The sequence below is a fragment of the Clarias gariepinus genome, chromosome 4 (genome assembly GCF_024256425.1).
Source record: "Clarias gariepinus isolate MV-2021 ecotype Netherlands chromosome 4, CGAR_prim_01v2, whole genome shotgun sequence".
Lineage (NCBI taxonomy): Eukaryota > Metazoa > Chordata > Actinopteri > Siluriformes > Clariidae > Clarias > Clarias gariepinus.
Window position 1 is genome coordinate 10,861,767 of NC_071103.1, and position 13,333 is coordinate 10,875,099.

Genomic DNA, 13,333 nt, shown 5'->3' on the forward strand with positions numbered 1-13,333 from the left:
TCTGTTTCTTGCTGGAACAGAAGAGCAAGATTGTTATGGTGAGCAATATCCTAACGGTACGACCAGGTTTTATATTAACGAAACACAACCTGTCTCTCAAGAATACAGCTGGCAAGTGAATGTGAGTAGAATTTCCATAAATACACGAAATCTTCTCAATTATGTCTCCTTATTGTCGAATTGTGTATTTCTTTTTTTGGGGTGGCAAACAAAATAAAAAGTAAACTTTTAATAATCGCCTGTAAATAGCCATAAGAAGTGCTGGAAAAGCACTTGACTGCTCCTTAATTAGAAGATCAGGTCGATCTGGTCCAAGCTCTTTTTTTCTTTCTTCGTCTGCTCGCCTTGCGAAGGGGTATTTTAGCAAAGAAATTACATAAGTTTCTCTCAGTTAGCTGGCTTCCACGTGAATCGCTATTCAATATAATAACTAAGAATCTGCTGACCGTTAATAAGACTCGTTGAGAATGGTCCAATCACATGAGCCCAAATACTTAAAAACAATATTGATTCGCTAAGAACTAAAGTGGGAGGGTTCGGGCGCACAGTGCTGGATGATTTGAAAAAATCCAATTAGAGCTCAGTCTTAAATCACATGCTACAAGACACTCGTTTGTCCGGCGCCCCGCGTGCACACAAATGAACGTAATACAGTTTAGATTTTATTTTTAATTGAAAATAAATAATATAAAGGAATACAGCGGAATATTGTGACTAAATGACTTTATTCATTTAAATGACTTTATTCTTTATTATTAAAATAAAAAAATATTATATTAAATAATTACATGTTAAAGTAGCATTCTTCTCTGCCTAACTTTAAGGGGGCGGCGCCACTGTTTAAGAATCTTTTGAAATCAGACTAATTTGTAATGGATCTGTCTTGGAGGAAGTGAATAAACTGGGTAGCATGAGGAATAATTTTTACACATGATTTCCCACCACGGTGTGGGCCTTAAACAAAGCTAAAGGCGGTTGTACAAAAGAGTGAGCAAGTTTTTTCCGTCTATAGGCAGTGCATAGAATTATATTTAATGTGCAGTATATTTGTTATATGAATTTTTAACCTTGTAAATAAAGCTAGCTTAAGCATTTATTGTTTTTCTTATTTCAGTATTTTTAGGGTCAGCTTCTGTTTAATACTGACCACAACATTTAATTTATTGTTACATTAAGTCACTGTGTTATTTGTGTTACCCAATTTTATTGCAATAATAAAATGCAATAAGAAATATAAATAAGTTTGGTTTTGCAAGTAAATTTCGACCTAACTTATCAGGACAGAAATTAAATGCTGTGGATTAAAATTAAATTGCATGAACAACTACATGGTAGTGGGTTATCACACAAATCTTAGTCCTTTAATTTTTTACTGAAACTGACATTTTTAGGGTATTGTTGAGGCCAACTATGAGAGTTTCAACAATGCAAGTGTTCAGAGCCGGGGTCCTGCTTATGTCAACTTTAAAAGTTGCTACGAGAATGTGACCTACTGGAGTGCACATGCTGGGGTGAGTAATAAAGTTTTATCAATGTTATATCTTATACAATGACATTCCCTCATCACACAATTAAAATTAAACAATGAGGTTGAGGCACATCTAGGGATGCACTTATAGCACTTTTTGTCAGACTGAAAACAAGTACTTTCAGAACAGAGTGCCAAAATGAGTACTGTAGCATGGAACATTCATTTTAGAGTACAAATCCGGAGCACAATGTGAACAGAACAAAAACACCTGCTGTTAGTAAATGCAATGTTTTTTTTATGTAAAAAGAACTAGAGCCTTGTAGAGCTAAAGCCTACCTGGAGGTAAATAATTGCTTTAACATGCTTATGCTGGGTAGTCAGTTTTGTTGGCTTCTATTTTATAAAATGTGAGTTTATCTGAATATGTTCCATCACTCACTCTCCTGAACTGAGAGTACATACCCATACAGAACACTTAATAGATGGAAAACATGATAGGATTACCTAGAGTACAATGTACTGGCTAGATATTTGCACACATATCTAATACAGAAACCAATCATCTACCCTAAATGGGTCAGTGTTGTTTTATACCACAAATTGATAACTATCTGCATGATATACACGAAGCAATAAAGCAAGGATGGATCGAGCAAGACAGCAGAGTCCTGCAGATATCTTAAAAGATTGCTTAAAATAATTAAATAATATTATCCTGTTTATCATAATTTATAAAGAATGGGAATTAAATTTCAACTGCTGCACTGTCAACTTTTCAATGTATATCTTTACAGTTTTTGATTGTTTAATGGATGTTAACATTGAATGTTTATTTTTTATTGTGCTAAGTACAAAACATAACATATAGTTATTACACCACATACTTACAAATACCAAATACACTAAATGTGTATTTGAGGGTAAATATCCAAAATACATTTGACATTAGTCATCAAAGTCTTATGACTGCATCACAGCTACGCTGATGTTATATCAACAGTTGATTGTATATTTGTTTTCCTATTTTCCTTTTTTACATGTACTTTAAGGCATAATCTTCCAGTAGAGGGACCTATAATCTTTTCACCTATTTACACTACATACTGATATTTACTTTAGCATGGCACTAACTAATATTATGTTACACAAATAAAACTGATGGGAGACATTGAGCTCGCACTGCAAGTCCAAATACATTAAGTAGTGAACTTTAAATATTCTGCAAAAGGCAGTTGATGTGCTTTTTTTACTATTCACCAAGTAAAGCATATAGTTCCAAGGGCTTGTATATGAATGCATATGCACATTCAAGTTGTTGCCCATTTACATTAGTCAAATGTAATGTATTGTTGGAAGTCTCACATTTGTCAAGCACAAAGTTACAGTTCTGAGAGAGGCTGGTAAGCAAGCAAGACACAAAGACCAAAGAATGCTAAGCTAGATTAGCAGGACAGACAGACTGGGGAGAGATGCAGTGCAAGCATCATAACTTTACTGTTACTGACTTCAAACTAATAGATGAGGATAAAATGAAGAGGAGCATCCTTGGGTATTTTGTTGGAGCGAGAGTATACAGTTGTCCAACTGTGCAGTAAATTCATATTGGGTATAGTATCAGAATGAGCACATAACCACAGAATTGGAATGATGCCCAATATTGATCAGTATCAGTGCATCACACCACCACATCATTAACTATTTTATTTAGTTATAGCAGAACAGCACAACATTGTTAAATGAATCAGAGTAGCTTATGCCTTCTAGATTAAGTCCTTGTTAATAAAATCCAGATGTGATTGAGAACATAGATAATATGCAAACAATGTACTTTCCTAACTGATGAGATATAATGACTATGTGTACGTCTGATCTTTTTTCACAGAAGATCATTAGCTGTCATTGTGAGTATATTGCTAAAATCATTCTTAAGACACGTATCACAAACAAAATATTGACACTTACTAAATTGCACATATAAAATAGTAATGGTGTAGAAAAATATTTCTCAGTTTTTTTTTAACATTTTCTGCTTTACAGATGACTGTTCTCCAGTACACCTTCTGAACGTAAGTATCTTTGCATATTTAAGAATATGCTATCTTAAAAACACATCTGATAATGTTATCTTAAACCACACCTTGCCTACTTAATAACTGCTTTTAAGTTGTTCAGAATTGTGAATGTATTAAAGGAAAAAACATACAGTACAATAGGCATAAAATACACAGTTGTAAAAATAATTGAACTATTGTCAAAACACATGGATACCAGGGCCTTTTAACAATTTTGCACCTTTTCCCCATGCGTCAGGGTTTGCAGGATTCTTGACCTAAAATAGAAGTCCAAAATTAGAGCATCAGTATGGCAAAGGTTTTTTGTCTTGCTGGTAGGATTGAAAACCTGTAGCTCTACCAGCACATTACAAAAATACTGGACATCCCTGACAAAACCATACATGCTAATTCCTGTAATTTTTATGTCAATGGAACTGTATATACTATAATTAAACCCACATTAAAGTAGAAAATGATTCAGGTTTTTATCTTTATCTAGGGCATTCAGCCCAAAAGACTGGAACTGTGTCTGTTTTTGTTTTTTTTGCTGGTTGCTGGTGTTCTTGGTTATGTCCTCTGGTTGAAAAGAAACAATCTTCAAAAGTAAGTCACTCACAGCCTTCACCCGCCATTTTCTACCTCCAGTTCATCTATTCTAAATGCGAAATTAGTGTTTTATATCCTGGGAGACAGCACACATTTTAAATACATTTGGATTTTAGATCAAAAGACAAGATATTAGATTAGAATGTCATCTTTTATTCCTTAATATGTAAGGGGGGGGCGGTGCGAGGGTACCTTTAATCTCATTAAAATTCAATGCATGAAACAATTCAGGTTAAGGTCTGAGAAATAAACAGTGCTAAAAAAAAATTGCGACAATCAACAATAGATAATTTTTTAATAGAAATGCATTTTAACAGATGTTATCGTCCCATGCTTTGTGTACAGGTGGGCTCAGGACATGAGAGAAGCCTGGTGCAGCTACTACATTCAAGCCCCCTTAGGGGCTTGAATGTTTAAAGCCCATGGGAAGCCCCAGATAAACAAGTCCAAGAGCTCACAGACCACACTCAGTGGCTCTGCTGGGGGACACGCCAGGGTCGCCCCAGTGGCACTAGGCAAACCCAAAACCTAGGTGGTTTTAATGTTAATGCTTTAAGGCCGGAAAAAAAAATGTTAATGCTTTTAATTGTTATGGCTGGTTGTAATGAGTGATTACCTCATTGGCTAAAACATAATGTTATTATATATTGGTGTGCTGCCCAAAACCGAATGGCTCTCTGTGACCCTCCACAGAAAAAATGGTACTTAAAATGAATGAATGGATGGCATTAATTTATTTAGGTTTTATAGTTACACTGCAATTGAGTGTTTTATTATTTTAATGTTTTATTGTTACTTGTTAAAGAGTTTTATAAATATGTAATGTTTGTTGTGTTAACTACAAACTACAAACACTTACACTTATAATGCCATTATGAGGTATATTAAGTAAATTAAACAAATTTAGTATATCATGAACTATTGAAAAATAACACTATCATGTGAGAATGATGACAGTGTAGCTAATTAAACATAAAGTGAAGTTAACCACTACTGACGGGAAGAAAAAGTCTGGAACTAAATTAAGATTATGGTTTTCTTTGGTCTGCTAGAGAAGAAAATAATTACATATCAGGAATGCACTTTTGCAAATTTTGGAAATGCCCAACCGAGTTATTTTACGTAATGATGGCGAAATATTATGGAATTAGATCATATCAGATAGTTTCATATAGGTACCACTACTTGTATTAGAAATCATTATCCCTTAATCACCACTGAGAGTGCCTAAGATGACAGGGGTATAGGACAAACATTTTACATACTGCTTATTCTGCATAGGGTCATGTAAGCTTGGAGCGATGACAGCAAAGTTGCTTGGGGCTTATCACTGTTGCCTCACCCGAGTGAAAAAAAATACACTTTAATGTATTACAAATATATTTAAATCCTCGATAGTACACTGCAAATATACTAACAAAAAATTGTACCATCAGTTAATATATAAAAAGTATACTAACATCATGCTTTTACTAAATTTTGGAATTAGACTTCAAAATAATTGTATTATAGTACACTTTCCAAAAAAATATTATTGGAAAATATACTTTAAATGAAAGTTTTGTTTAATTTCCAAAGTATACTTATTTAACCTTATTTTTCAATGTAATTTTGGTATATTTTCTTTTTAAATATGCTCGAAATAATCATTGTACAAATGTACAGAAAGTATACATTAGAATACAATTTTTTATATACGGTAGTCTCTGTATATTAAACACATTATTATTATTACAGCTAAATTTAAATGTACTTATTCATATGTACTTATATTTAGTGCACTACTCTCTCGTGCGCGCGCGCTTTTAGACTCGTTTTTGCACGCTGAATCTCTCTCTCTCTCTCTCTCTCTCTCTCTCAGCAGCGCGCTCTCAAACTTGTTTTTGTGCGCTGAAAATCACTTCTGCACGTTCAAGATCATTTGTGTTTAAACTTTCTTCTATGCGCTCACTGTCATAAAGCGACACTTGCACGAACTGCAGCAGTGATATAGCTCATCAGCGCGACAGCAGCCAATCGGAAGCGGGAGGCGGGCAGATTCGGACTGTCTGCTCCCCAGGCCTCCGCTTCTAGTTTGAATTAATGGCTGGAAGCTGCATCGTTGCGTGCGTTCGTTGGTATCGTTATTATTTTATTTTCATCGACGCAAGGTAAATTTTATGGTTTTTGTTAGGTAGTTTAAAATTAAGTACATAGTTTAAGCTATAGAATGTATTGTCTAATGTGTTATTGCTAAATCTTATGTACTTTGCTTGTGGTATAATGCTCTGTAACTCTCGGCCTGTTTTCAGTCTCTGTGTTACAGCTAGAATCAACACACCAGGTTTGAACTAATACTGTACCTGTATATTCTAATACTAATGTCTGTCTTTGTTCACACAACATTTTAAATTTAATTTGTGTTTGTAAGACAACTTGACTTTTGTTGAACACGAATAAATTTTAGTAGTGCTTTTTTGTAACCTTGTGCAAATTAAATCTGTTGAACGCATGAATAAAATCTGCCTCATATTTACTGATGTAATGTGTTTCAAAAACATGTTATAGTGTAGAAAATGCATTTAGCATTTGAAATTATCCTAAATACTTTTAGTGTACTGTTAATACATTTGCAATAATGTAGTATAGAAAGTTGTGTGTACTGTATGATACAATAAAGTATATTTGTATTAACCACAAAGTGTACTTTTTTAGTATTTGTAATTGTCCAGAAGTATAACAGCTACTGCTGTAATAAGAATATACTCATAGTATATCAATCATGTTTTTGTAATACAGTAAAAAATAGCTATAATGTACTTATAATACATTAAATATATACTTACATTTCATTAATTACTGTCAGATATGTATGTTAGTACACACACAGCCATATACTTTAAGTGTACTAAGTATACTTAAAGTTATTCCATTTTAGCACACAAAAGTATACTTAATACACTTAAAACTGTGCTTTTGTACAATTTAATTACAACTTGAATACACTTAGTACAAAATTAGTTGTTCCAAAATAGCAAACTTCAAGTAGCCTATACTAGTCATTAGTCTGGCTGCAAGTACATTTAAGTATGCTTTGGCATGCTAGGATTTAGTATACTTAGCATTTTTTTTTATTTTACTAGGGCACCCCTCTAAGCTGGAGGGTTTAAATCTAACCTCCACTCTCAGTCTGTGGCATATCTATGGTTTTCCTGTGGCTTGTGTTTTTTCCCCCTAGGTACTTCAGTTTTCTCTCACTGTCCAAAGACATGCATTTTAGACTGATAGCCATTTTTTAATCGCCCATACTGTGAAAATTGGTGCTAGTGCCCTGTGTTGGGTTGGCAGTGTATCCCTTACCTTTTGACGTGAGTTCGCTGGCATATGCTCCATGCCCCTACCAGTGGCGAATCTAGAAAACATTTTTTGGAAAACGTTTTTTAAAATGTAGCATGCATGTATTGATAACTTTGATATTTTGATATTTTACATTTTTTGTCATCTCCCATTAAATTAAAAATGTTATTTTACTTTCTAAAATTGTGTCGTACTGACCTGGAATTTATAGAACAGAAAATAAAATCATACTATTTAGTCTTACTTGAACTACAGTTGTCTCTCTGGCTCTCTCTGCTTCTGTCTTGTTGCTCTGATTCAGTTGCACCTTTATTTTTGTTAATATCAATTATTTTGTGGTTCCCCGTCTCTCCTGGTCTCTGCTGCCTACTTCTCCTTCTGTATTTCTCTTCTTGCCGAAAATGTTGGCAATATTTTAAACCATATTTTAATTCCTTTTCATTTCTTAATTTCCTATTTCCTACTGCTGTGACCTGTAGAAGTCAAGATATTAAAGTGTCTTGTGGTAATAATCTCCATTCCATTAACCTACACCAGAGGAGAATGTGGCTAAAACTTGAGAGTAAGTGCTGATGTGCTGGATATCAGCATGGCTGTGATGTTGCTGCAGGCATGACATTATAGAACAGCTCCACAAAACAATATTTATTATCCACAGATTATAATTTTTTGTTTATTTTTACCAGTTATTTCGCTCCTCCAACACATATCCTTCTGTGCAAGGCAACCAACATTTTGCCAAATCTGCTGTAAGACCAGTAAAACTAATACATTTAGGGAGAAATTTCTCAAAGAAAGTGTTCACCTGGACTATGGTTAATTGAAAAGAGGCAACAGATTAAGTTGTAAAGCATGTTGATGAGAAAAAATAATAATAATATATATATATATATATATATATATATATATATATACGGATTTTCCCCTTAAATGGTGAGTTTTAAAGGTATTAGGGTGTGCGGTCCAGCATAACTAATGTCTTTTTGTTATTAGACACTAGGATTATTCTCTAAAAGTAAGTTAGTAAAAGTGTGTACAGAAAAATGTGAATCAGCATCAGATCTTTTGAATAGGTTGAGAAGGGTCCATTTTATATTACTTTACATTGCTGCTTTACACTGTATGATCGGCTTAAAGATATCGTAATCAAGGCAACAATGATCCACATCGGAACTGTTGAAATAAGCTCTGCCATTTGATCCAACATTGCACATGAAAATTACCTGTGATAACTTTATACACAGACGGTTAAAGTAACACCCCACCGTGTTTATGTATGTCCCATGTCACGGCGTGCGCCTGTGATGAGCGTTCGCCTCAATCTGTCCATCCTCGCTCACTCCGTATGCTTCCTACGTCGGCGGTTCGGGCCGGATGGCGATAATTAATATTAATAGAGCTTGAGCTTTCTCTACGTTATAAAAGCGAGGCGCGGAGTTTAGTCCGGGGGTTCGGAAACATAGTGTTGTGCGGTGGAATTATAAGGAAAGTGCAGAAGCGGGGCGCCCGCGAGACTTTAAAGGCGAGACCGAAATGCCGCCCTTTGATCTCCGCGATGATGACAGCGCATGAAAAGAACTGCTCGAGCTCACACGACACCTTCACTCTCGCTCAGAGCCCGCCTTCGCATCCCGGCCGTCGAAAAGGAAAAGGCTGCCGAGCGGATCGCGTTAGGGCCCCTGATCCCAGCTGGGAAAGCCGCACAACCGTTGAACGCCAGAAAGGGACTCCCGCCTGTGGCCGCGCACAGAGAGAGCTGGGATGGGCCGGTCTTGGCTCATGTCAGCGGGAGAGGTCGTCGTCAGCGAGCGTGCATCCTCCATACTTAAACCCTCTTCCTCCCCCCTTTATTCTTAATAAAATGACCCTTTTCCCGTAAGACCTCGCCTCGTGTCTGTGGTGCCATCCGTGCAAAAACATTTAACCCGATACATCCCATTAGACAAAATTCTAAAATTAACACTGAGTGGTGATTTTAAACTGGTAATTATGTTGTGTAGCCCTTCATGCCTCTAGGCATTAGTACATTATCTTTGTCTATGAGGAAAGGCTGGAAAGTACCAGCAACCACAAACCTAGCCACACCTCTTCTCAGCCCAAAAAGCTGAGTAAAGCATGCAAATTATATAAGGTCAAAGCAGTTCAAGTATCTTTCTTTAAGCAGTTCAAGTATTTTTTCCTTAAATTGCATCTCTTACACAGGGAACATCACAATGGATGTTTATTGCATTCATGAACTACAGTCCAGTTTTCAATGCCAGTAAACAGGGCTGGATACAGGTGCAGTGGTAGTCTGGACAAAAAAAAAAAGAAAAATAGTCATTTGACTTACAAGTGAATAAGATTTCACTAGGAAATAGTACTGCCACTGCTGGATGAGAAAGCTCAGTTAAGCAGGGCTGTAATGATAAAAAACAAAATAATTAAATGATTATGTGATCAAGATAAGGAGGACCACAACATACCAGGAAAAAACGCATTAAGGAATAAACATAGCTGAAATCCATAAAGTTTATTTATTAAGTTGGCTTGAGAAAGCCAACTTACTGATATCCGACTTAAACTTATTATTATTATTATTATTAAGTTGGCTTGAGAAAGCCAACTTACTGATATCCGACTTAAACTTATTATTATTATTATTATTATTCTGAGACTAAATTTGTAAACACTATCTCCTCCTAGAGCTTTAACTCCACTAACTCCAAACTCGGCCCAGACCTTCAGACTGATCTCACGGGGTGTGCTATATCTTTTCTAACTGATCGGACTTACTAATTGCCCCGCAGGGGCAATTAACCGCCCTAAAAATCCCATTTACTTAACATTGAGAGAATTTTGACGGTTTGTTGCGCAGAGAGGGAATTTTGTAGAAACGTTAAATTAACCCTATTTGAAGATGTTTGCAGCCTTTGTCAAAAGATACCATGCACAAGGGTATAAGTTTTACCCCCGGGGCAAGAGAGGTCCCCAATTTGCCCCATTGACATATAATGGGGATTTTGGCGATGAACTAGTCCCGCACCATTTATCGTAGACCCATGAGTGAGGTGTCAAAGCGTGCAGAATATTCGGGAAGAATTTTTCTATGACTTTACTAAGGGGTGGGCGGTTAATTGCCCCCGCAGGGGGCAATTAACCGTCCCATTGACTTATAATGGGGATTTTAGCGAATTATAACTGGTCCCGCACCGTTCATCGTAAACCAAAAAATGAGGTGTCAAACCGTGCGCCTTATTCGGGAATTTGGTGCTGTGACCTTTCTAAGGGGTGGGTGGTTAATTGCCCCCGCAGGGGGCAATTAACCACCCACAGACTTAACATTGAGACCAACATTGCCCGAGTCCCATGAGTGAGGTGTTAAACCGTGCGCCTTATTCGGGGATCGGGTGCTGTGACTCTTCTAAAGGGTGGGTGGTTAATTGCCCCCGCAGGGGGCAATTAACCACCCACAGACTTAACATTGAGACCAGCATTAACCGAATCCCATGAGTGAGGTGTCAAACCGTGCGCCCTATTCGGGAAAGGTGTGCCGTGACTCTTCTAAGGGGTGGGTGGTTAATTGCCCCCGCAGGGGGCAATTAACCACCCACAGACTTAACATTGAGACCAACTTTGCCCGAGTCCCATGAGTGAGGTGTCAAACCGTGCGCCTTATTCGGGGATCGGGTGCTGTGACTCTTCTAAGGGGTGGGTGGTTAATTGCCCCCGCAGGGGGCAATTAACCACCCACAGACTTAACATTGAGACCAACATTGCCCGAGTCCCATGAGTGAGGTGTTAAACCGTGCGCCTTATTCGGGGATCGGGTGCTGTGACTCTTCTAAGGGGTGGGTGGTTAATTGCCCCCGCAGGGGGCAATTAACCACCCACAGAATTAACATTAAAACCAACTTTGACCGAAACCCATGAGTAAGGTGTCAAACCATGCGCCTTATTCGGGAATGGGGTGCTGTGACTGTTTGAAGGGGTGGGTGGTTAATTGCCCCCGCAGGGGGCAATTAACCACCCACAGACTTAACATTGAGACCAACATTGCCCGAGTCCCATGAGTGAGGTGTTAAATCGTGCGCCTTATTCGGGGATCGGATGCTGTGACTCTTCTAAGGGGTGGGTGGTTAATTGCCCCCGCAGGGGGCAATTAACCACCCACAGAATTAACATTAAAACCAACTTTGACCGAAACCCATGAGTGAGGTGTCAAACCGTGCGCCTTATTCGGGAATGGGGTGCTGTGACTTTTCTAAGGGGTGGGTGATCAATTGCCCTCGCAGGGGGCAATTAACCCCCCACAGACTTAACATTGAGACTAACTTTGCCCGAGTGCCATGAGTGAGGTGTCAAACCGTGCGCCTTTTTCGGGAATGGTGTGCTATGACTTTTGGTAGGGATCCGTCGCACGGTTTTCCCGAAATTCCCAAATAACCACCCCATTTTCCCCTATTCATTTCAATGGGAAATTGCCCGAAAAAGGGTGAAAACATGGGTCACTTTGAAAGCTTACCGTTCGGCCATAATTTGTCGTAGAAACATCATTCAAAGTTTAAACGGGTCACAAGACTTTGGACTTTTACGGATTGGGTCCATGTTTTGATAACTTTCACGGTTGCTTCACGAGAGCAGTTTAAGTTTGATGAAAATTTTGATTTTTCACCATGCGTGCCACTGTCAACTGCCATATTCACAGAGTGTGAATCGGAGGGTGTCTTTACACTGTCACCACGTCAATATAATATACTCTACGGGCATGAGGATTCAATATGTCGTAGTCAGGAAGTTCCTGCCACTCACGGTGAAAGAATTTTTGCGATCGGACCTACGGTTCTCGGTTGGGAAGCGTTTGTTTGAGAGCTTAATTATTACAGTTTGCGGTTCTCTGTGTCTGTCACAGAAGAGTGTGCGTGCGCATGCACGACCCATCCCCCACACCACCGACTTGCTAATGCCAATTAGACTCAATCAAACTTCTCTTCTATGTACTATTTCTAACCCATTCAAACTCATCTATCTATCTATCTATCTATCTATCTATCTATCTATCTATCTATCTGTAATCTGATTATTTCTATCTATCTATAGACTTCCCTTCCATGTACTCTTTCTAACACATTTTAACTCATTCAAACTTATCTAACTTTTCTAATCTATCTATCATCTGACTATTTTAACTAATCTATCTATGTATCTATCTATCTATCTATCTATCTATCTATCTATCATCTGACTATTTATAACTAATCTATCTATCTATTTATCTATCTATCTATCTATCTATCTATCTATCTATCTATCTATGTATCTATCTATCATCGGACTATTTCTAACTAATCTATCTATCTAGCTATGTATCTATCATCTGACTATTTCTAACTAATCTATCTATCTATCTATCTATCTATCTATCTATCTATCATCTGACTATTTATAACTAATCTATCTATTTATCTATCTATCTATCTATCTTTCTATCATCTGACTATTTCTAACTAATCTATCTATGTATCTATGTATCTATCATCTGACTATTTCTAACTAATCTATCTATCTATCTATCTATCTATCTATCTATCTATCTATCTATCTGTAATCTGACTATTTCTATCTATCTATAGACTCAATCATGAATCTATCTATCTATCAATCTATTTTTTTTCTATCTATCAATCTATATATCTGTAACTGTCTATCTGTCTGACACTATCTATCTATCTATCTATCTATCTATCTATCTATCTGTCTTTTAAACCTTTTAAACTTAAACTGTTTTAACTTTTTTAACTTCTTAAACTATTTTAAACTTTTCACACTTTTAAACTTCCATCTCCGGCTTTCTCAAGCCAACTTAAAGTTTGTCTAAACAAACTTT

General features: G+C 37.0%; 1 long non-coding RNA gene across 5 annotated transcripts in view; it reads right to left on the reverse strand.

Moving 5' to 3' along the window:
• LOC128520147 (uncharacterized) overlaps nt 1-13,333 on the reverse strand; it is a 102,193-nt gene that overhangs the window by 24,611 nt on the left and 64,249 nt on the right. For all 5 annotated transcript variants that reach the window (XR_008357914.1, XR_008357915.1, XR_008357913.1 and 2 more), the window contains exon 4: nt 7,471-7,522. This is a non-coding gene — a long non-coding RNA (uncharacterized LOC128520147). The remainder of the gene's footprint in view (nt 1-7,470; nt 7,523-13,333) is intronic.